Source organism: Pygocentrus nattereri, chromosome 11, assembly GCF_015220715.1.
Source record: "Pygocentrus nattereri isolate fPygNat1 chromosome 11, fPygNat1.pri, whole genome shotgun sequence".
Taxonomy (NCBI): Eukaryota; Metazoa; Chordata; class Actinopteri; order Characiformes; family Serrasalmidae; genus Pygocentrus; species Pygocentrus nattereri.
Genome location: NC_051221.1, coordinates 36,397,288 through 36,420,947, shown reverse-complemented (window position 1 = coordinate 36,420,947; position 23,660 = coordinate 36,397,288). Strand labels below are relative to the sequence as shown.

General features: G+C 42.2%; 1 protein-coding gene across 2 annotated transcripts in view; it reads right to left on the bottom strand.

The window, feature by feature from the left end:
* The window catches only part of chrm2a (cholinergic receptor, muscarinic 2a), a 150,101-nt gene extending 144,616 nt beyond the window's left edge, over window positions 1–5,485 (bottom strand). For both annotated transcript variants that reach the window (XM_037542959.1, XM_017697032.2), the window contains exon 1: window positions 5,311–5,485. The gene's annotated coding sequence lies outside the window, so the exon portion shown is untranslated. The remainder of the gene's footprint in view (window positions 1–5,310) is intronic.
* Window positions 5,486–23,660: the final 18,175 nt, after the last annotated feature.

The window sequence follows — 23,660 nt, the reverse complement described above, 5'->3', positions numbered from 1 at the left end:
AGACTTTTAGAGGATAGTAATTCTTCTCAGTTGAAAAAAGCTAATAGCAGGAGTGTTTCTTTCACTATGATCTCTAATAGTTACCAAGAAGAAATAACGACTTTGAAATATGTAACTATGTTTTTGCTGAATACTTACTTTTTTTTGTTTTTATATAAATCTGGGTAATTGAAAAAAAAACATTCCTGTTTCGAATTAAGATTTAGACTCAATGCGCTGTGGTTAGTCAATCACAGAAAAATACAAGCTCGTGACACTGGAGAAAAGTCCCTTGACCAATCAAGTGACCATTGTCAGGCAAAAGTAGGCAAATCAGACACATTTTCTCCTATTGAAAGCTTCTGGTGCCAGGAATAAACATGGCTAACACAACATGGTGTTGCCTTAGTTGAGGCACTACGTTCAATTCATTTGAGAGGATTTAATTTGAAAAGTTAAATGTTTAGCAGACGTGATTCATACTTAAGTTTAAATAGAACATATGCTGGCTTTGTTGAGTATCGCAAAGGCCTTTATTATGTTTACTAAGTATGTTCATCTTACCAGTCTGGTCTTTTTATTGGTGCAATATGACCATGTGGCTTTGTGGCTAAAGATCTGTATATATGGGAATGTCATTTTGTCATATAGCTAGACTTTTTTTTTTGGAGATTTCATGTATTTTCTGGTGTTTATTGAAAGCTGCACTGACTGTGTTTTTAAATAGGCTGGTTGTAACAGAATTCAATTGGTCTTGTGCTGTTCGTCTCTCGGGTTGATGTGCTTGGTGTTGATAATATGAGCTGTCCAGCTGTTTTGTCGTGTGCTTTCATCACATGCACCTCATGGACCTGGCTTATAACTCACACTCACAGTTCAGCAGGTTGAAGGGAGAACTATTAACATTCAAGTAGCTTTTGTGTGCTTTATTAGAATGGAGGAACTCGCAAAAATGAGGGTTATTATAATCCCATTCAAATCCATACCGCTTTGTCAGGAAACCATGGAGCTGTGTGATGATCTCTATGATGAATCACTGCATTGATTGGAATAGCTGGACTGTGTATTAAATCCACTGATTGGCTACCACGCATTGACCTAAACAATAAAAAACTGTGCTGAAAAATTGGCCATTTTCATTCCAAATCATGCCCATCTAATCCTACTCATCAAGGAAAACATTAATGAGCTGGATCAGGTGTAGTGGATTAGGATTCAGCCCCAAACACTGCAGGGCTTTGTGGGGGGGGGGGGTGTCAAACTGTGCCTTTGATTCAAATAAGTGCCAATTGCAGAAAAGAACTCAAGTTATTTCCTGATCTGTCATGGGTCAGATTGCGCTCACCTAAGGAAATTACATAAGAGTGTTATATAAAGAGAGCGTGGCTTTAAATGTGTCTTTAGGTGAGTGAAATGTATTTTACTCCAGTTCTCTCCAGTTTTCAGCATCGTGGCATACATGTTTGTTTGTTGCTATGGAGTCGGTTAGCTTGCAGGGCAATGTTTGTGCTAATATGTGCAGTGAAGCTACGCTAATGAAATTAAAAGCCAAATCAACTTGTCCGGTATTTTGCGCAAGTTGCTTGTGTCCTTTAAGGGTTTTCTCCAGTGAAAACCTTTCCTAGTGCGCATGTCCCGTTGAGCTCAGACCTTTATTCATGAATTATCTTTAGCGACACGTTTAGGATATGTAATGCATGTTATACTGGGTTGGCCAGTGTCTTCAGAGCCTTAAGACCCTGTTTATTTTAGTCTAGTCCCTGAATAATACTTGTATGTGTGAGAACTTTTCATCTAATATTATTTCACAATCACTATTTGAAACTCAGGCTATGGGAACTGTAGAGTGGATATGGCAAAGATGAAGCTTATTCTGATTAAGGATGAGCAAGAGTGGGCACATGTATGTGGTCTGTCTGTGATAAAAAATAAAAATGAACTTTTATAAAATGACAATTCCTTCTTCATTATCTAGCCAGACAGCTATCTCACAGAAACGAGGCTGAATGTGTGTAGGACAGTGAAGGGGAGCTGAATTATCCCTGCATTTTCTTATTAACAGCATGATTTTTCTAATCTCACTTTATAAAACACCACACCTGCATCGGAAATCCTATACTTCTGTTTTAAACAAAGCAATACACCAAACAAAGCACTGCACCCACAGCTATTGTATTCAGGACATCATCTTCACAGCAGATGATGTGAAGAACGAGGACTACTGTCAGTCGACTCTGAGAAGATTGTGGACATCCAATTCAATTTGGTTTTACAGCAAACAGATATGGTCACTAAGCAGTATGAATCCAAGCCCAAACCTATAATGACCGAGGAAAACCAAGACCAAATGGGCGAGAGTCCATCCTGCTCTGGGTGACAATAACAAAGCACAAGTGATTATTATATGTGCATTAAAATACCATCGCTGTCTAATCAAAAACAGGTATCTCCAAAACAATAACTTTGCAGGACAAGGCAAAAACTTCACAACTTTTAATGTAAATTAAGAGATTCCATTCTAAATGATTTGCAGCGTTTCTATTGGTCCACTCCACAAGAATTTTACACAAGGTGTATGACATTTTGAACACTTTGTAAGGGGGGCGGGGGGGGGGGGGGGGGGGGGGGGGGAGGGGGGGGGGGTCTGTTGTATTAATAATGTAAGTGAAAATGGAACGAAATGGAAATACAAGTTTTTCACTGGACAGCAACAAACCGCATCTGTTCGCATGTAAAACCATTAGTATATAAAAGATGCTTGTAGCAAGTGGGGAATGTAAAGCTATGATTTCCTGTGTTATTGTAGTCTGACTCAAAAGTCCCTCATTCATCTGAAAGCTTGATCAAGTAAGCAGAAAAAAACTACTACCACAGTGAGGAAGAGTGTAGCACACACTGCTCGATTTCAGCTCATTTGTTTCATGCAATGCAGAAAGAAGAGCTACTTGATGGGCCAGTCTAGAACAGGAGAAATCAAACCACAAACGCTCCCTCTGCAGCACGTCTCCCTCTCCCAGTCCTGCTGTTTTCAAGTTGAAATTGCTGCGCTACGTTTTTGAAAAGTCTCACAATCGACAGCGTGACAGTCTCTGCTGCAGCAATTATTATTTGACCGCTCAGCGGTGATCAATGAGCCGCCGATGTCCACTGCGATGAGAGCGTTTATTGACGAAAGATAAGCTTTTATCTGCTGCAAAATCATCCAACCGGTGCCAATCTTACAGCTCTCAGAGATCTGTAGAGACCCCCCCCCCCCCCCCCCCCCCCCCCCCACCACCACAATCTCTAATCACTGAGACGTCCGGTTCACGAAGCAAATCAAAACTGGTCAGACAGGTCTCAGTCTGAGGGTCAGCTGATTTAGATGGAATGAGCTACAGAGTCGGGTAAGGCTGACCGTTACCTCCTGCTGAAAGTAATGAGGTGCATGTTGGTCACTCTAGGCCACAGGTCACACACAACAGCCTCGATGAGGTCTGGGTCACGACTCCCACCGCGTGCTCGTTTATAGCTCATCTGCAGGGCGCGAGGATCGATCTGCATCTAATCGTTCGGAACGCGCGAGCAGCTGGACTGAAGGCTAAAAAAGCAGGAGTGCGCGAGCTGCGCGGTGAGCGCTGTCCATGCTGTTCCAGCGGTCAGCTCGAGGCTGCTGCGTGGCGTTGAAATGATTTGCGTTTTCAGCCGTCACTCGTGACTTTCTGCTTATGAGCGTTTGCCCGCTCTGCTCGTAAGAAGGATAGTAAGTTTGACGTGCGCGCGCACGCGCACAACGCACAGACCAGTCTGTATTCCTGTGTCTGTGGGGCATATATATATATATATATATACACACATACATACAGCCCCACAAACATATGCATAACATAAATATAAGCGTCATTGCATAAGATTATAGATATATAAGCTTGCGCAATTACGCACATCTTATGCACAGGGTCGAAATTTCCTCTCAGTGGAGACACCCGGTCCCCACAACGGGCTAAATACATGCAAAGACATTTACACACATTTATACACATTTCATCACTTTCTTCGCTCCAAAACGGAGAAGTAAAGAAAAAAAAGAAAGCAGAGAAAAGCGAACTGCCTCATATCTTAAGTCTTAAAAATCGTCAACGTTCATTTCTAATCGAGCTTTCCTTTCCCATCTTTCCTTTAAGGAACCCACCGCTATCTCAGCCCCTCTCTCACAGCTGTCTGAGAGAAGGAGCGCGAGCCGAGGCACTTCTCCTGTGAGAAGGTCCGGCACTGAGCAAAGCTGAACTAATCTCCCGGAGAGCGTGAGAAGTGCACGAGGACAGAGGGTATCTCCGGGTTACATTGGCTCATTTGCATCGGTTCAGGGGCTTCTTCCACAGATACCCCAAGGACACGAGGCTCTATTGTCTACACATGATTGACTTTTGGTCCATAAATGTAACTCAGAGGCGGAATAGAGAGCAGTGAACCTCCACTGCACACATAATGAGGCGCCAATAAGCAGCGAGCGCTTCCAACAGGAGCATTAAAGCGCGTTAGGCGCTCAAGGTTGAAACCGAAGAGCGACGGTTCTGTAGCTAAAGCGCACGCGGGGACGCAGCTTTCCACCAGTCCATGCTCAAATAAACACGACCAGTGTGGAACTGGTGGATTTGCACCATCCTTAAATCACGCTCGAGCCATGCTTTCCTGCGCAAAGCGGAGATGATCGCAGCTACAGTGTTGGGCAGTTCTGTAAAGTTCTAAGCATGAGTGCTCACTGCTTTCCTCCTTTCAAATGACGCCAGAGTGTGTCCTTCTATGCATATGTGTGTATATACCCGAGCGCTTCTAACCTTCAGGCTGCGCACGAAGTCCGTTTCTGGCCGGAGCGCCGCGCGCACTGGACTCACCGCTGTTCTTTACGCGCGTTAACGCTCACATAACGCCATAGACACCATTCAGCCCACGAACCCACTGTACTTTTTTCCGTATCGTCTCTTCCTCCATTCATTCTTCCTCCCTTCGTAAACGCTTTCTTCTGCGCGACTGAATGCAATTCGTGAAATAAATGAAGTTATGACAACTTTATTTACCTTTAACGCGGCTTTAGTCGTTGCTAAGTTATACTGGCTGAATTTGTGCGCTTTTTAAGCTCCGTGTTGCGCATCTTTCTCTCTCTCTCTCTCTCTCTCTCTCTCTCTCTCTCTCTCTCGGTCTCGATCTCTTTCTTTTTGACACTTCTATTCCCTGGACGTGTCTTAGACTGAAGCCTCTTTTAATCAGAGCAGTAAGCCGTGAAGCAACGCGTACACACATGAAAACATCTTCCATCGACAAGCACTAAAGTGTACAGAGAAGTGGACCTACGTGGTCTCTCTCTCCCTCTCTCTCTCTCTCAGGCTCTGTGGCTCCTCGCGCGCTCCTCGCCTCGCTGGGTGTCTCTCTGGCCGCTGGTCAGTGGCTCCGCTCGGTCACGCAGCTGCACGTCTGAGGACATGTTGCTCGAGTGGCTGCGCGGCGGAAAAGCTGAGCTCTTCTGACTGCTCACGGGCGGAGAGAGAGAGTGAGACACGGACTGAGTGAGTGAGCGAGCGAGCGAGCGAGAGAGAGAGAGAGAGAGAGAGAGGGAGGGAGGGAGAGAGAGAGAGGGAGAGAGAGAGAGAGAGAGAGAGAGGGGGGGGGGGGGGGAGGGGAGCACGCAGACGCACGAGAGAACAACCCCCTTCAACGATTTTTTCCAACATCAAGGCGCAATCACCTGTACTTAATCACTTCTACAGGTCCAGTGGCCCAACCTTCAGAATCTGAGGGAACGGCAACAGGCTGAGGCGTTCCTCTCGGACACTGAAGCGGTCATCTGTTACCAACGCTGCACAGTAGCATCAAATAGCGGTGTTTAGCAGCGCGTATCTCTCTGACACCAGCACGGAGTGAGCGGCTGTTGCTTCAGCACCATGAACAGCGCTCAGAGCGCCACACGGCCGAGCCCAGGATCAATAGTGAAGCAGAAGGAGTAGTGAGCTGATGGTGCTGTGGCGCGCGCGGACTGGCGGTATTGGAAATGATTTCAGATCAACATGCTGTGTGGAACGCGCCGCGAATGCTGAAAGGCTTGTTTCACGGCTGTTTAAAAAACCCAGTAACATTCAGTTCCACCAACTGCACCAGCTCAAAGAGCGCGCGGCCACAGGTTAGACCTGCTCAGTTTATTACTTCTAAACAAACAGTAACTCACATGATAATCCCGGGTTATCTACGGAGATGAGTGTTTGTGGAGGATCACGTGATCCTGAAAGCGTGGTGTGAGAAACAGCAACGTAACAGACGAGTTACCTTTAGAGCAAATACCTGAACAGACCTGGATGACTGGAGTGTTCTACTGACATCTACTGGGGAAATCTCTCTCTCTCTCTCTCTCTCTCTCTCTCTCTCTCTCTCTCTCTCTCTCTCTCTCTCTCTCTCTTTCTCTCTCTTTCTCTCTCCCCCTCTCTCTCTCTCTCTTTCTCTCTCTCTCCCTCTCTCTCTCTCTCTCTCTCTCTCTCTCTCTCCCTATCCCCCCTCTCTCTCACTTCCTTCACTCACTCTCTCCTACTCTTTCTCTCCCTCTCTTGCGTCTCTCGCTCTTCTTTCCCCTCTTTCTCTCTCTCCCTATCTCTCTCTCTCTTTCTTTCTCCACTCATTTTCTCTTTCTCTCTCTCTCTCTCTCTCTCTCTCCCTCTCTCTCTCTCTCTCACTTTCTCCACTCATTTCTCTCTCTCTCTCTCTCTCTCTCTCTCTCACTCACTTTCTCCACTCATTTTCTCTTTCTCTCTCTCTCTCTTTCTCTCTCCCTGTCTCTCTATCCCTCTCACTTTCTCCACTCATTTTCTCTCTCTCTCTCTCTCTCTCTCTCTCTCTCTTTCTCTCTCCCTGTCTCTCTATCCCCCCCTCTCTCACTTCCTTCACTCACTCTCTCCTACTCTTTCTCTCCCTCTCTTGCCTCTCTCACTCTTCTTTCCCTCTTTCTCTCTCTCTCCCTATCTCTCTCTCTTTCTTTCTCCACTCATTCTCTCTCTCTCTCTCTCTCTCTCTCTCTCTCTCTCTCTTTCTTTCTCCACTCATTTTCTCTTTCTCTCTCTCTCTCCCCCTGCCTCTCTCTCTCTTTCTCTCTCCCTGTCTCTCCATCCCCCCTCTCTCACTTCCTTCACTCACTCTCTCCTACACTTTCTCTCCCTCTCTTGCCTCTCTCACTCTTCTTTCCCCTCTTTCTCTCTTTCTCTCCCTATCTCTCTCTCCCTCTCACTTTCTCCACTCATTTTCTCTCTCTCTCTCTCTCTCTCTCTCTCTCTCTCTCTCTCTCTCTTTCTTTCTCCACTCATTCTCTCTCTCTCTCTCTCTCTCTCTCTCTCTCTCTCTCTCTCTCTCCATTCATTTTCTCTTTCTCTCTCTCTCTCTTCCCCTGCCTCTCTCTCTCTTTCTCTCTCCCTGTCTCTCTCTCCCTATCTCTCTTACTTTCTCCACTCATTTTCTCTCTCTCTTTCTCTCTTTCTTTCTCTCTCTCTCTCTCTCTCTCTTTCTCTCTCCCTGTCTCTCCACCCCCCCTCTCTCACTTCCTTCACTCACTCTCTCCTACTCTTTCTCTCCCTCTCTTGCCTCTCTCGCTCTTCTTTCCCCTCTTTCTCTCCCTATCTCTCTCTCCCTCTCACTTTCTCCACTCATTTTCTCTCTCTCTCTCTTTCTTTCTCCACTCATTTTCTCTCTTTCTCTCTGTCTTACTTTCTCCACTCATTTTCTCTCTCTTTCTTTCTCTCTCTCTCTCTCTCTCTCTCTCTCTCTCTCTCCATCTTGTATCTTTTCTCTCTGTTCTTTTTCTCACTTTCTTTCTCCACCCTTCTCTCTCTTCCTTCTCTCTCACTCTCTCTATCTCTTTTGCCTCTGTCTCTCCCTATTCTCCCTCTTCCCTCATTTCTCTTACTTCCTTCACTCACTCTCTCCTACTCTTTCTCCCCCCCCCTCACTCTCTCTCTCTTTCCCCACTCATTTTCTCTCTCTCTCTCTCTCTCTCTCTCTCTCTCTCTCTCTCTCTCTCTCTCTCTTCCCTCCTCTGTAAGTGAACTATCACTCAAAGAAGTCTGTGGCTGATGTGGTGTCATTATTGGGGGGGTGTGTCTCGTAGTTAAATTGGAGCAGGACTCCAACATAAATCGGCGCTGTCAATTAAAAGTTGTGTGAGCAGGGCTGCAGCTCTGGCCCGGGATGTATACACATGCATCAGGTCTGGATGCTGTCACGCTCAGGCCGGCAGGATGGGCTAAATTGGTGTGAGATGCAGACATATAGAGCAGCTGCAGCTCCACAATACAGCCAGGGAGCTAATTAAACAAAGAGAGATGAAAAACTCTCATTGTTTCTGTCCACTCACTGTTTTCCCCCCATTTACATATGCTGTATTGTCTGTTAAGAGAGGGAGGAATATAAAGCAAGGCCACTGCACTCCGAGAGAAAATGAAAGAGAGGGAGGGAGAGAGAGAGAGAGAGAGAGAGAGAGAGAGAGAGAGAGAGAGAGAGAGGGTAATGTAGAAGAGAAAGAGAAAAAAGAGGGGTTGGAAATAGTGAGAAAGCAAATGAGAGAGAGAAGGTAGGTAATGGATTAGAGAGAGAGAGGTGGAAAGGAAAGAGACAGATTGATAGAAAGAGAGAGAAAGAGAGATAGGTAGAAAGAAAAGAGAGAGAGAGTGATGGACAATAGAAAGAAAAGAGAGAAGCATATAGATATAGAGAATAAAAGAGGAGAGAAAGAATGAGAGAAAATAAGGTGAAAAGAAAAAGAGCTGGGGAAGGGAAAAGACAGACTGCAAGAGAGAAAGAGACAGGAGGGAGAAGAGAAAGAAGAAAAGATAGAGAGAGAGGGTAATGTAGAAGAGAAAGAGAAAAAAGAGGGGTTGGAAATAGTGAGAAAGCAAATGAGAGAGAGAAGGTAGGTAATGGATTAGAGAGAGAGAGGTGGAAAGGAAAGAGACAGATTGATAGAAAGAGAGAGAAAGAGAGATATGTAGAAAGAAAAGAGAGAGAGAGTGATGGACAATAGAAAGAAAAGAGAGAAGCATATAGATATAGAGAATAAAAGAGGAGAGAAAGAATGAGAGAAAATAAGGTGAAAAGAAAAAGAGCTGGGGAAGGGAAAAGACAGAGACTGCAAGAGAGAAAGAGACAGGAGGGAGAAGAGAAAGAAGAAAAGATAGAGAGAGAGGGTAATGTAGAAGAGAAAGAGAAAAAAGAGAGGGGTTGGAAATAGTGAGAAAGCAAATGAGAGAGAGAAGGTAGGTAATGGATTAGAGAGAGAGAGGTGGAAAGGAAAGAGACAGATTGATAGAAAGAGAGAGAAAGAGAGATATGTAGAAAGAAAAGAGAGAGAGAGTGATGGACAATAGAAAGAAAAGAGAGAAGCATATAGATATAGAGAATAAAAGAGGAGAGAAAGAATGAGAGAAAATAAGGTGAAAAGAAAAAGAGCTGGGGAAGGGAAAAGACAGACTGCAAGAGAGAAAGAGACAGGAGGGAGAAGAGAAAGAAAAAAAGATAGAGAGAGAGGGTAATGTAGAAGAGAAAGAGAAAAAAGAGAGGGGTTGGAAATAGTGAGAAAGCAAATGAGAGAGAGAAGGCAGGTAATGGTGTAGAGAGAGAGGTGGAAAGGGAAGAGACAGATTGATAGAAAGAGAGAAAGAGAGATGGGTAGAAAGAAAAGAGAGAGAGAGAGTGATGGACAATAGAAAGAAAAGAGAGAAGCATATAGATGTAGAGAATAAAAGAGAATAAGGGAAAAGACAGAGACTGCAAGAGAGAAAGAGAGACAGGAGGGAGAAGAGAAAGAAGAAAGATAGATAGAGAGAGAGATAGAGAGAGAGAGAATCATAATGTTGGTAGAGGGGAAATGCACATATGTTATTAATGCATAAACTACTTGCTTCAGTACAGACACAAATGCGTGCAGACGGAGGGAGCAGTGTGCGGAATGGTGTGCGGTAATGAGATGTAGAGAGAACAGTGGGAGATTTGTGTATTTTAAAGTTGGGAGGCACAATAGCAGCCACTGGGCTTGAGTGCTTCTCAATTAGCAGCAAATGGGCAAAAAGACTGGGTGCTATTAACGGAAGCTCATAAATTACACTGCTCAGTGTGCATATAGACCACATAATAACCCCCACAGAGATGCACTTTCCTTAACATACACACAACTTGTCAGAATGTGCCAGCCTACTGGCTCCTCAGTTGATCCTTACAGTGCCCAAGAGGAGAATACAGTACTACCGCACAACAGACTGGTCAGTATGAAGGATGAGAATTAGAAAACTAGCTCTTCTTGTTTTATGCATAAAGCAATTTTATGTTAAGCATAAAACACAGGCAAAGCTAGTTCTTAACAAACCTCAGTCTTAATGCAGGGCCTGCATTTACACAGCCTGGGTTTGATACACGAGTATTTTGAGTCTTTTTGAGACTTGATTTTGTTCAACACATTCATTTGGAGGATTAACCCCACATAAGTAGCACTTTGTTTCAAGGCTGCTACTTAAGGGCTTCATAATGCATTCATTATGCATATATCTCTCACACATAAATACTATATGCAGACCTTTATAAATGTGCATGTCAACAACTGCAGGCATAACACTCATTACATATAAATTCATGAATGAATTTCATAAATGATGTGTCATTAATTCCAACTGCAGTACTGGTGGGTAATTTCACTTAACAACAAAGTACATTTTCATCCCTGGTGCCGATTTCCCCCTGTTTTTACTGTGATTTATTATCAGGCTGAAATTGTTCTACATCCATGCATCATTCCACAATGTGCATTTCACAGACTTTCCATCTGTCTTGGTGTGACAGCGACTGCAGCGCTGTAGACAGTATGGATTATGAGGTTTGTTCTCTGATGTCTCTGTCTGTGTTAGTGGCTCCTCTGGGAAACCACTGCAGGGCTAAGACCAAGTCTCAGAGCTCATCAACGACTCACCGGAGGCCCCTCTGACCACCCCCTCCCCCCCTCTCTTTATTTTGCTTACCATTTCTCTATCACTCCCTTGCTCCTTCTATCTCTCTTCTGTCTCTCTCATGCCCTCATTCTCACACTTCACTCTCTTTTCTGTCTCCCTCCCTCTCTGTCTCTCTCTCTCTCTCTCTGCTGTCTTCCTCTTTTTCTCTGTCAGTCTTCCTCTTTTTCTCCCTCTTCTCTGTCCCACTTGTTTATTCTTGCTCTCTCTTTCTCTCTTCATGGTCTCTACCATCTCTCTCTCTTTTCTGTATCTCTCCCCCACTTTCTCTCACTCTTTCTCTCTTTCTCTCTCACACACACACACACACACACACACACACACACACACACACACACACACACACACACACACACACACACACACACACACACTTTCTCTCTTTGTGTTGCCATATTTTGCGGAGAGAATGCTGCCTTCTCCAAGGAAAACTGACAATTTTTCATATAGTTTTAGAATTCCAAACTTTGGGAGAATGTTTTTTTTATGATGTTTTCTCCTGTCAGTTTGCATTTTTCCCATTGAAAGAGGAAGTTCAGCTCTGTCTCGACCTCACCACTCCCACAGTGATCACACAGTCTCCTCTGCAACCAAGCCGGTATCTGGTCTCTGCTGCGGATCTCTGACAGTTAAGAGGCCCAAAGCACTGAAGTTCAGATTGGATTTTTGTTTCACTGTCCCAGTGTTCAAGACAGGTGTTTTTACTCTGTCTGATAATATGGCTCAGAGTGGACTTTGGTCAGCGGTACTGGACTAGGCTGTAGTGTGTTTGGGGTCATTAAGTAAGCTGATTGTCCATTTCTTGCACACATGTGTGTGAGCTCTGCTAGGCAGGGCTGTGCTTGGTTTAGACGAGTGCTGGATGCTGCTGGTATGCTGGTAGCGTGGTAGGGCTCTGCTAGGTCAGTGGGTGGATGACAATCTACCAAGTTCTGCATTTTTAGATCATTAGCCAGAATTCAAACACCCTCAAAATCAAGGTGTATGTAATCATACAGGTGGTCATCAGTCAGAGTCAGGTGAGTAGTAATGTGGACATTTGGGATGATGGCACAGAATTAGTGAACTAGTGGGCTGTAGCTGGCCTGGTTGGGAAGGTGGCTGTGGAGCTGGTGGGCTATAGCTGACATAGACTAGTTGATTACCTGGCTGTGGAGCTGGTATACTAACTAGCTGTGGTTGTAGAGCTTGTGGGTTGCTGGCTTTCAGGCAGTTCTGCTGACTGGCTGCTCTCTGGCTGTGAGGCTATATTGACTCTCAGTAAATGGGCTGATTAGCTCTTGTTGCGGGTTATGGATCAGAGGTTCCTTCTGTTCTAACAGGTTTTTGATTTTATTCAGTTCTTTATCCAAAGCCTTGTTTCGTTTTTTTAGGGCATTCAAATTTGCTTCTAGACTTCTCCTTTTCATTTTGTTATCCTCTTTAAAGTCTGCAAACTCCCTCTGAGGTGTTGAACAGTGTCGTTCTCCCAGGGTTTGTTCTCTTTAAACTCTACAGGAGCAGCACTCCTGTATGCGCTGTAGAGACACTGCATCTCTGGGTGAGTGGGGGACTGTGTGGAGTGGGAGACGTGAGGGAGGTCGGGGGGATGAGATGGGGGTGTCTGTAGGAGGAGCAGGGGGAGAGGCTGAGGGGGCTGAGGGGGCTGAGGGGGCTGCTTCTGCTGCGCTGCTGCTGCTGTTACAGTGAGAGTTGACTTCTCTCTCTCTCAGCTAGCTCCTTCAGTTTACGAAACTTTCTCATACTGTTCAGGACTAGTTTCTAGTGCCACTGTTGTACCGGTTTACAGTAAATTTGGGAGTTGTGTTCAGATAATGCTGCCTCAGGGTTTTGTTTCCAGCCATTTTCAGAGTTTTCATAGCTGAGCGGAGGGCTGTGCGCCAGGCATTCAGATCCTCTGTATAGAACAGCAGATCTATTTTATTTCTTTTTTATTCAGAACCACAAAATCAGCTTTCAGGGGAGATCTCTCAGTGTTTTAGATTGCAGTCTTATTGTTAACACTCAGGGTAGCTGATAGCTGGGTTGCTGAGGCTCCGCCTCCTGGCTGTTTGAATGCTTTCATCTCCAGCTGACAGAATGCCTGTCTAACTTTAGCTGCTTTAGTTCTTCGAATGCCTTCAGATTCAGAGTCTTTTTGATTTATGGGTTCTCCTATGTTAAGACTGGGGGCACAGTTGCTGATTTGTTAGCTTTAGCGTTAGCTGTTTTCAGTTTTGATTAAACGAATCTTTCTTTAGTCCATGAAAAAAAGATGTCTAAAAAATCTCTCTCTCTGTCTTATGTCTCTCTTTCTGTCTCTTGTCTGTCCTTTCCTTGGCCTTGTCTCACTCGCTCTCTTTTCTATGTCTCTCTCTTTCTGCCCTCATCTGTCTTCTGTCTTCTTATTTGTATCTTCCTCTTATCTGTATCTCTCTCTCTATTTTCTCTACCCATCTCTTTTCTATCTCTCTTTCTTTTATGTCTGTCTATCTCTCTGCCTCCTCTGTCTTCTTTGGCTCTCTCTCTTCTCTGTCTCCTCTTTTTCACCACCACCCCCTCCTCTGTATCTGTCTTTTGTTTGTCCATGTCTCTCATTGAAGTGAGGTCCTTGACTCTGCTCATCAATAGACTGTGGTAAAGATTACTTGATCTTTTCACTATCAAATTGAAACTGTCAATACACATACAAATACATCTCTGTAGAAAGAGAGAACAGAGAGAGAAGCTTGTGTATGCTGTCTATGCAGTGGTGTCGTGAGTGTACTGAGATTAAATCAATTCTTCTCTTCATTTCTATTTAGTTTACTCACCTCTAACACCACTCTGTGTGTCCCATCTGCTCGTCTGAATGCACTGTACCTGAAAGCACTCAAAGGTTACACATTTACTACTACTCTTAAATGTCTAAAGGGCAGGAGAATGGAGTATGGATTTCTACAAGATTACAAGTGTTTCTACATGTCCATGTATCCAATCCTCTCCTACAGTTCATCAGTGAAATTGCTTTTGGGGAAAAATGTTTGCCCTCACCCGACCCTATTTACATATTAAACACACACATTTTCAGTAGTGCCACTGACCCCTACAGAAATGTCAGAAACTGCAAGGTAATGCAGACGGCTTGTTGCCTGTTCTAAACAGCGTTTTCTGATTTTTGACAGTGGATAATACTCTGCTACTATCAACGGAGAAGCTGTTTCCAGTAGGATACCAGACATTAAATGGAAATGACACCTCCTATGGTGGTTGGTTAGTGTAGTGGGTAACACCTTTGCCTTCTACGCTGTAGACTGGGGTTCAATCCCCACCTGGGTAAGCACCCTACGCTATACCAATAAGAGTCCTTGGGCAAGACTCCTAACACCACCTTCGCCTACCTGTGTAAAATGATCAAACTGTAAGTCGCTCTGGATAAGAGCGTCAGCCAAATAGTGTAAGTGAATATGGCCTTTAAAAGTTTTGAAACGGCAAGGCTAATTCTTCTGTTTTTGCTATATATATATATATATACATACACATTTTTAGCAGCAGTGCACTCAATACTCCGGTGAGTAAAACTACAGGAACAGCACAATGTTTGGTTGGATATACCTTGCTTGCAAAACCTGCATTAAGTCAGCCACCCACTGACCTCACCAAACTATTGCGTTCTTTTATGATGTGTTTCCAAGCTTTTACTGTAACTTCTTTCAATTGTTGTTTGTTTTAAGGAGTTTCTTCCTTCGGTCTCCTCTTCAGAAGGCGCAGGATCAGTTGGGTTAATGTTTGGTGACTGACTTGACCAATCTGCAACCTTCCACTTTTTTCTCCTGGCGAAGTCCTTTGTTGTGTTGGCAGTGTGTTTTGGTGCATTATCTTGCTGTGCGATGAATTCTGGATTAGATTGGGTGTATTGTGAATTGGCAAGCAAAATGTTTATGTACACATCTGGGTTCATTCTGCTGCTACCATCATGAGTTATATCAATAAAGATCAGTCAGGGGGGCTCCTGAGTGGCACAACCGTTGGTTCTATCATTAGGAGATCGCACATTCGATCCCTAGTGATGCTACAGCCATCTGTAGCCGGGAGTCCTAGAGAGCACAGTTGACTCTCTCTGGGTGATTAGGATGGCCCCTGCTCAACGTTATGCTAGTAAGCAGAGGTGTCTGTTAGCTGATGTAACAGAACTGCCAGTTGGTGCTTTCCTCCGAGTGTGTTCGGATGTCCAGTGACTTTGTGGGAGCAGCAGTTGCGGCTGGCTTCAGAGGAAGCCAGTGCTAGCGTTGATGGCATCGTGTGACTCAGGGAGTCCTAACTAGCGGGTGGAATTGGAAAAAATAAACGAATAAATACATAAATAAATAAAGATCAGTCAAACCATTCCCAAAGCAGCCATGCAAGCCCAAGCTATGACTACCTCCACCATGCTTGACCAATGAGCTAGTATGTTTTGGATCATGAGCAAATCCTTTCTTTCTCCATATTTAGCCTTTCCATCACTTTAGTAGAGGTAATTCTTCATTCTCTTGCTCCATTAAACCTTTGTGGCTCATTTCTTTCTTTCTTTGTGAGTTTTTCTTCACACCTCTCACAGTGTTTCTGTCATCAACTGCTGTTGTTTTCATTGGCAAGTGTTTTCAGTGTCTGGTTGTTAGTTCATTATTGGTTTCTTTCTTTTTTCAAATTGTTGTATTATATGCCCAGTGCTGGTGTGACATTCCCACTTTTCTCGGCTTCAGAATGGCTTGTTGTACCATAAGCAGCTTGTGGCTCTGGGTGGTTTATGATTTGCACTGTTTAGCAGCAAAATCCAAGGCTCAAACAAAGTGCAGACATTCAGAGCTGTTCATTGTTTAAACATTTAATCTAACTGGGAACACCTGGGCAACATGAAACACCTGTCACTCACACGCTCCAATATTCTTGCTCACTTGAAAAAGAAAGGTGGCACGTTCTCACATATAAATGTAAATATCATAAAATAAAAGCTGAAATTCTGACTTTTTGATCACAAGTCCAAATGTTTTAAGTGTATGGCGAAAACAAAAGTATTGGCCTTGCACTTCTAATATTTTCAGAGGAAACTGTATGTGCTGATGTGCTTTTTATGTGGGAAAGTTAAATCATCTCAAACCATTTCATCTGGTCACACTGGGGATCTACTTTAGTTACAAATATAAATGGAATCAAAGTATATCCAGAAACAGTAAACCTGATATGAAACGCACATCAAAGCAAGCTGTGAACAACGCTTGTATTCATAGAATACTTGTTTTGAGTACTTTCCACCTTACAATAGGAAAGACTTCAAAGCTGTAAAAATATCTGTATAGAATGTAATTCTTTTGTAACAATTTGGATACATCATTGCTAGAATAACAGTAGATGTATAATAGATAACACTTTTGTGGTTTTCTGATAAAGGTGTTGTTAGTCATAATTTAGCATTGAATGTCATGTGTAAAGCTTACATATCACAAAAAAAAGAATTCTTGAAAGTGCAATTTGGAATGAAACTCTTAAATTATACAGTGATCAAAAATGTTTAATACATTTTTGATTCTTCAAAGTACACTTTCCCTCTGACAACCACCACCAACACTTAAACACACTTTTACTCACTCTTGGCACTCATATTATCACACAATTCACAATGTGGATATGGCTAACACAGAGGAAAGCCCACAGAGTCATCGCATGAATGACTAACACTCTGTCACTAGACTCTGCTAGTCCCAATATGGTCATTTTAGGTCATTTTAAGTGTGTGTGTGTGTGTGTGTGTGTGTGCCTTTCTATGTTGATAGATGTAAGACCACAACTGTCTGAAGGCTTTCAGAGAATGTGTGTGAGATGATGCATGGATGTGGCATTTGAAATGAGGCCTCTATGGATGGCTCAGCCCCTTCATCATGCCTGCTCTGAAATATGTGTATAAATGCATGCATGTATGTGTATAAAAATGTCAGGGTGCAAAATGCCAGGTCCTGGTCTCAGGGGGTCTCAAACTCCTTTATTTACCCATTAGATCAAAAATCAGTTTTGTTGAATCTCTGAAAATAAATGTTATAAATTATATATTATGCAGCCATGGTGTCAGTGAGTTTGGCCTATTGAGTTCACAAGAATAATGGTGCTCCAAGAAAAAGCTTATTGTTGTGATGCTTGAATTTAGGCTGCTTTGGTGTTTTTAACTAGAGCAGGCCTGTTACTCAGTGTGATGACCCTTCCTGAGGCCATTAACTCATTGCATTTAGTATCACAAGCACCCAGTTTAACGGGATGAATATGAAGCTCTAAGTACAAAATGGTCACTGTTTTCTTGCTAGTTGATCCTATTCATGCATAAAAATATATAGCATGACATATGACATATTAGAAATAATACACTTTAAAGCATGAAAGAAATATAAAACCACACAGAAGAATTTAGGCAAAAATAGATCAAAATATATAGTATAGTGCATTTATTTACTCTGAAGTAGAGAATCAGTACTCCTTTATTATTTTAGGACAAGTTATTTGATGAGGCTTCTCACTTTTTAACTGTGATCTAGAATATAGTATTTATCATTTTAGTGCTATTAGCTCTGCAGAGAGATCCCAGTGTCGTGTATGATGGTTTCAAATGCACATTGTTGTCTACAGCTTTCTTAAAAAAAATTACTAATACGAATTTTGCCCAATATTAGTAGAATGTTCCCTCCAAGTAGTGTAAAGTCATTGTTTCAAGTAGTTGTATCTCCACTCTGAAACCAAAAAGAGACACATTTTGCATCCAACAGAGCTGAAACTGAGACTGAAGGATTTGTTGCCATAGTGAAAGATTTTAAACGTGACCCCCTTAATTTAACTTTTTTTCCTATAACATGTTGTTTTTATCATAATTATTTTGATATATTGTGCATGCTGTGCTAAGCATAATTCATCCCCCCTCACGGTCTCTCTCATTCATCAGTATTTTTGCTTTCAGTGGTCCTTTGCATATACTTGTGTTATACATATAGTATATAAATACAATAAAAACTCAAATGTAAATAAATGAATATATCTAAAATCACTGTCCGATTTTTAAGGCTTGTCATACTTATGGATGTTTTTGTTGTTTTATTTATTTTATTCTTTCATTTAGTTTATTCTCTTTTTATTTACATATTTGTTCACTTGTTAATAAAACTGTGTGGGATCACGACTATCTATTCAACCCTTCAGTTCAGTTTAGAGTCATTATCAGTCTGTTCGTGTTTAAAACAGACTGAGCAGCTGGTTTCAGACTCTTCACCTGCTCTCCTGCTCTGTGTGAATGAGGCACTCTATGCAGATCTGCAGGCATAATGACACTGCCCTACTTTCCCAGGCTAAGTGTCTGCTCCTCATGACCCGCAGCGGCAGACCGCCGCACTGCTTTACTGAGTGCTGTAGGTCTCTGCGTGATATAAGAGAGTGTGTGAATTGGTGTCAACGTGTGAGAGAGATCAGTTTGTGTTAGTGTCTGCATGTATGCATGTGTGCTTATATGTGAAGCGTATGTCTCCACCATGCTTCTGACCCACAATCCCTCAGCACCATGGAGATAACATGGAAATGAGACCGCGCTGAGACAGTTTGTGCTAATCAGATCAGAAAAAAGAGAAAGAGGAATGAAAAAATTATGAGTGTCTCAAAAAAATGGGCCAGTCATATAGAGAAAGAAGTCTTTGCAATAATGTGGCTGATATGCACATCACTGACTGGTTTTATGAGGGTTTGTTTTCATGACGGTAGCTCAATGTAGACTACTGCAAAAGTTTGGAAACAATTTGTGTTATTTTATGTACAACTGTAACTTATACACTGTAGATTTCTGAGCTATTATATACTCATCACACTCATACTGTCATTGTCTATTTCTATTTGCAGACATTATATGCCAGCTTTTTTCTCAAAGTTATACAGATTTCTCAGTCATTTAATTTTCATCTAAATATCCTGCATTTTCATTTACATCATGCCCTACCAATTACTTGAAAGCTGTGAAGTTGTGCAGGACTCACAGAACTCAAGAAGTACTTATATTCATGTTAACCATTTGTCTGAAACCAAACTTTATATTGTTGAAAACAGAGATCCAAAACTTTTAAACAGCAGTGTAGTTACATAACTGACAGGTATGATGTGGAGGATAACAGGCCTGTTCTTGGAGTCATTTTTAGATTAGTCTATCAGTCAGTAAATTCTGACACATTCACCCACAAATGACCTGTGTGGGGTAAAACTGCCAATCATCACTATTACCAGTGTACAGGAGCCACACTGGAAATCAGCCTACCTGATAGCCAGCCACACAGCAAATGAGGTGTTGCATAGAGCGTTAACCTATGGGGCCATATTCTACACTTTTCATCCACCCCCCTCCGCCCCACCTGAAGATGTCAACATTAATATCCAAATTCTCTTTATCCCTTAAATTCAACAGGCTGGTTTGGTCACTGTGCCCTTAAGACAGATCATTCTACGCTCTGTCCTGAATAGAAGACCTGTATTGTGTTTTCACAAAGCAGTCGTGGCTGAAGCACTCCTTCTGTAGGCTCAACAGGCAGATATATGTAGATATTATGTCAGTCAAACAAATTCAAGACAGGCTGTTTGAATAAATGTTTACATTAGTAGGCATATCTGAGGGCCTGATTTCTGGCTACCAAAAAACATGTCTAATTTCTAGTTAAATTATGGTAAATATAAGCAGACCCAGATCACGACATGGGTTTTATGGGCATATGGACAGTGGCCCAAGCCAGTAGGACCCTTGCGAGCGATTAAGAAAAATTCTAAACAGCTTTTTTGACTTGCTGTGGGAACTTTACTAGCAGTACAACCAAAAAAATAAACATTAAACATCTGCTTTATTTCCTCCTCCTATTAACGCTTAGCAATAAATGTAAGACAAGTATTTTCCACAGTTCCTGGGTTTATGTTAACCTGTGTTCCTTGTCAATGTGTGAGCAATCTTGCTATTGTTTCGTTTTTTGTTTTTTTTTGTATCACTACAGGGTGTTGGATGATAATGATGCACTCCTCTTTGTCAGCAATAGGCTATAACCTCATATCATGCCATATATGTATGTATCAGTTGGTAACTTACTGTTGCCTGTATGCAACCAGAGCAGGCCAGTTCCTCCTTGATGACATTTAAAAAAATGACTTTTTCCATATTTTATTTTATAACAGAAATGTTTAATTATTATTATTATTATTATTAAGAGACCCTTATTTGTCCCACAATGGGAAACTGCATTTAACCCAATCATGCAGTGAAACATCACTTACACACTAGTGAAGGCACACACACACACTAGGGGGCAGTGAGCACACTTGCCTGGAGCAGTGGGCAGCCCTATCTGCAGCACCTGGGAGCAGTTAGGAGTTAGGCGCCTTGCTCAAGGGCACTTCAATCACGTACTGTCAGCTCAGGGAATCAAACCGACGACCTTCTACTCACAGGGCTGATTTCCTAACCTCCAGCCCACGACTGCCCCCAATAAAAGTGCAGATGAACCCAGATTGAACCCAGGACCTCATACATTCCGAGCATGCACTCTACCACTGAGCTACATTCCCACATGATAAGTCAAGAGGTTTGTTTCTAGAACTACTTAGATAATAGTGATTATAGTTTTGTATACTGCCAGGCCCAGAGTGTGCAGCTTAGTCAGAACATTCAAGTACATTCTTTAAAGAAAAAAGTAATATAATAAAATAAGAAAATGTAAAATAATGCCCAACACCGCAGTTAGTATACTGGCATTATGATGCTGCACAGCCCTCATGTAACCTGCTACATTATTATAGAAAAAACCATGACCATCAACAAAGGTAGCCAGGACCATCAACAAAGGTAGTCAGGGCCCTTTAACTTAATGATTCGGGTCTGATTATATACACCATGCTTGCATTTAAACTTGTTGTAGTAATATTCAGCTTACTTCATTATTATGTTTTGGTTAGGAACAAAAGGGTTAAATGACCAACAGAAAATTATGTCTGAATGTTTAGACATAACCACAGGTGGAGACAGTCAATTGGTTAGAACTTCAGAAGCTGGACTGAAGGCCTAACGTGTCAGATTAACCACTAACAAAATTAGAAAGTGACCGTGAAAACAAACAATTACATTTTATTTTATAATAGTAAATGGTAAAAGTGATGTTTTCACCCATCATCACTTTAGGCCTTCTGGAAGTTTAAAATACATCATGACTATGACTATGAGCTGTAGTTCAAATGTTAGAAATGGAAAATGTCCTGTGTTGAATCTAGAATGACCAAAATGTGCACCATGGTTAACTCAGTTCTAACATATAGAACATCTCAGAAATAAGCATTATGTAAAGGTGAGTTTTTACTTATTTTTGGTCAGGTTTTGACATTTATGTCCTGAACCAAGGGGACCACTGTTTTACATACTATACTCTTTATTTTTTTCTTCATCTTTATTATGGCTTATTATTCTAGGATAATTAAATGAACACATAAGACAACTCATGTTTAAAAACTACAGTAATTTTAAAAAATACTTTTCATTTTAATCTGAACAATATGCAGATAAGCATACAGTACTATATAAGTAAGCACACAGTGACTGATCTGGACCCAGTGCTAAATATCGTTTCATATTTGAATTTCTGTCATTTCAGAATTTTTCCTCATTTTGCTCTTTACTGTGCTCTGTACTGCTGCAACAGAAGAATTTCCCTCTGGGATTAATAAAGTGATCTATGTATCTATTTGTCTCTTATGCTAATTGGGAGTTTTGATTGTGCTCCTTTCACAGAGCATTTTTAGTGTTATTATCAGCTGCTCTGGCTGTGGCAGGTTTATGGCCTCTTATGAGCGCTTAGACAGAGAACGCATGAGTAATTATGTAGCGTGATGTAGTTAGCCTTCCTCACTCAGCTGCCACTCCACTCCAGAGTCATTATACAAGGAGGAGGAGACGAATAGCACAGATTGTAACACTCAACACGGCAGCTGTATTATGGAAAAGTCCCACTCCTCAATAAAAAGAGCCAATTTCCTTGTAGGTTAAGGTGTAATAGGGTAAAAGCCCCCTTGATGATTGATGATCTGCAAAGAAGCTGGAAAAACATATTTTTATTCGTTATTTTATCTATGTATCTATTTGCCTCTTATGCTAAGAGATGTGCTTACATTAGATCTACAGTTGTCAGACAAATATTACAATCACTCGAGCTATCAGTAATAGTTGTTTTACACAGCTGGCAGAGGTGGTGCCACAGGTGGTGCTGTAGGAAGCATAAGCACAGCAAGGAGGCTGGTGTTCATACTAGGCTGAAGGCTTACTTCAGGAAAACATAGCCACCCTGACAATAATCTGGACTGGGACTTCTGCATTTTTTTTACTGAAATGTGATTAAAACATCCCTGACTCCATTCAGCTAAATAAGCTAACCTTAGTGTTTGGTGGTACATGCACACTGCTTGTTTGTGGCACACTGGTGTAAATATTATGACAGATCTCATATATTTTAGAAGAATTTCACCCTGTATGAACTGGTATATTGCTCACGACCCAAGTTTCTTGTTCATCGAATAGAAATCAACAGAAAGAGAGTTTGTGTGCTGCTTTGCACAATCGTGTCAGTGTTTCACAGGGTAGCCTGTTTTTGCAGGTTCAGGTGTTACGAGCAGGTCACTGGTGTTAATGGGTTCAGCTGTTGTTTTGGCAACATCAGCATGCAGGCAGTGAGCACATTGTGAGCAGCTCAGCCAACACAATTGTGACTTCAGGCTTGTGTGTGTTTTGCCATGGCTGAGTGTGTGTGTATGGGTGTGCATTGTAGAGCCCCCTGTGTCTCTGTTCTTACTGCTTCTCATGTTCTATTCATGTGTCAACTGTTCCAGCAGAATGAAAGCTGCTTATGTACACAACCACAATCCCATATTCTCCATGTATTCAACTATACTCTCTTCCTCCATATGCATTGTGTGCTGGCGTGTATTGGGAAGTGTTGAGTTGCCTCTAGCGTACACCTGTCTTATTTCATTACTGAATGACCCTCTCCCTGCCCTCTACTCACTATTCAGACTCATCCAGTGTGTCGGTGTGCATGAGCGTATTACACATCATGTGTAATATGACCTTATTGTACTGTACTAAATGCTTTAATTGGAAGTTTGAATTGTGCTCCTTTCACAGAGCATTATTAGTGTTATTATCAGCTGCTCTGGCTGTGGCAGGTTTATGGCCTCTTATGAGCGCTTAGACAGAGAACGCATGAGTAATTATGTAGCGTGATGTAGTTAGCCTTCCTCACTCAGCTGCCACTCCACTCCAGAGTCATTATACAAGGAGGAGGAGACGAATAGCACAGATTGTAACACTCAACATGGCAGCTGTATTATGGAAAAGTCCCACTCCTCAATCTGCAGAGAAGCTGGAAAAACATTTTTTTATTTGTTATTTGAGCCAAAGATCGTAAATTATTAGTGCGATTGTTGTTTGTGTTTACCAACCGTTCCAAATCTGAATTTAAAACCAGATTGAGGTTTATCTGACACTTCTCATTCAGTCAGATAGGAAACTGGTCTTATAAGAGGGGAAACTGACTGAGGGCATTACCGAGTTTACCATTTAGGGGGCAAGCTTTTCTCAAAGAAATTCAGTTATGCTTACACTGGGAAGTTCAAACTGAACTGTTACTAGTTATTTGCTGT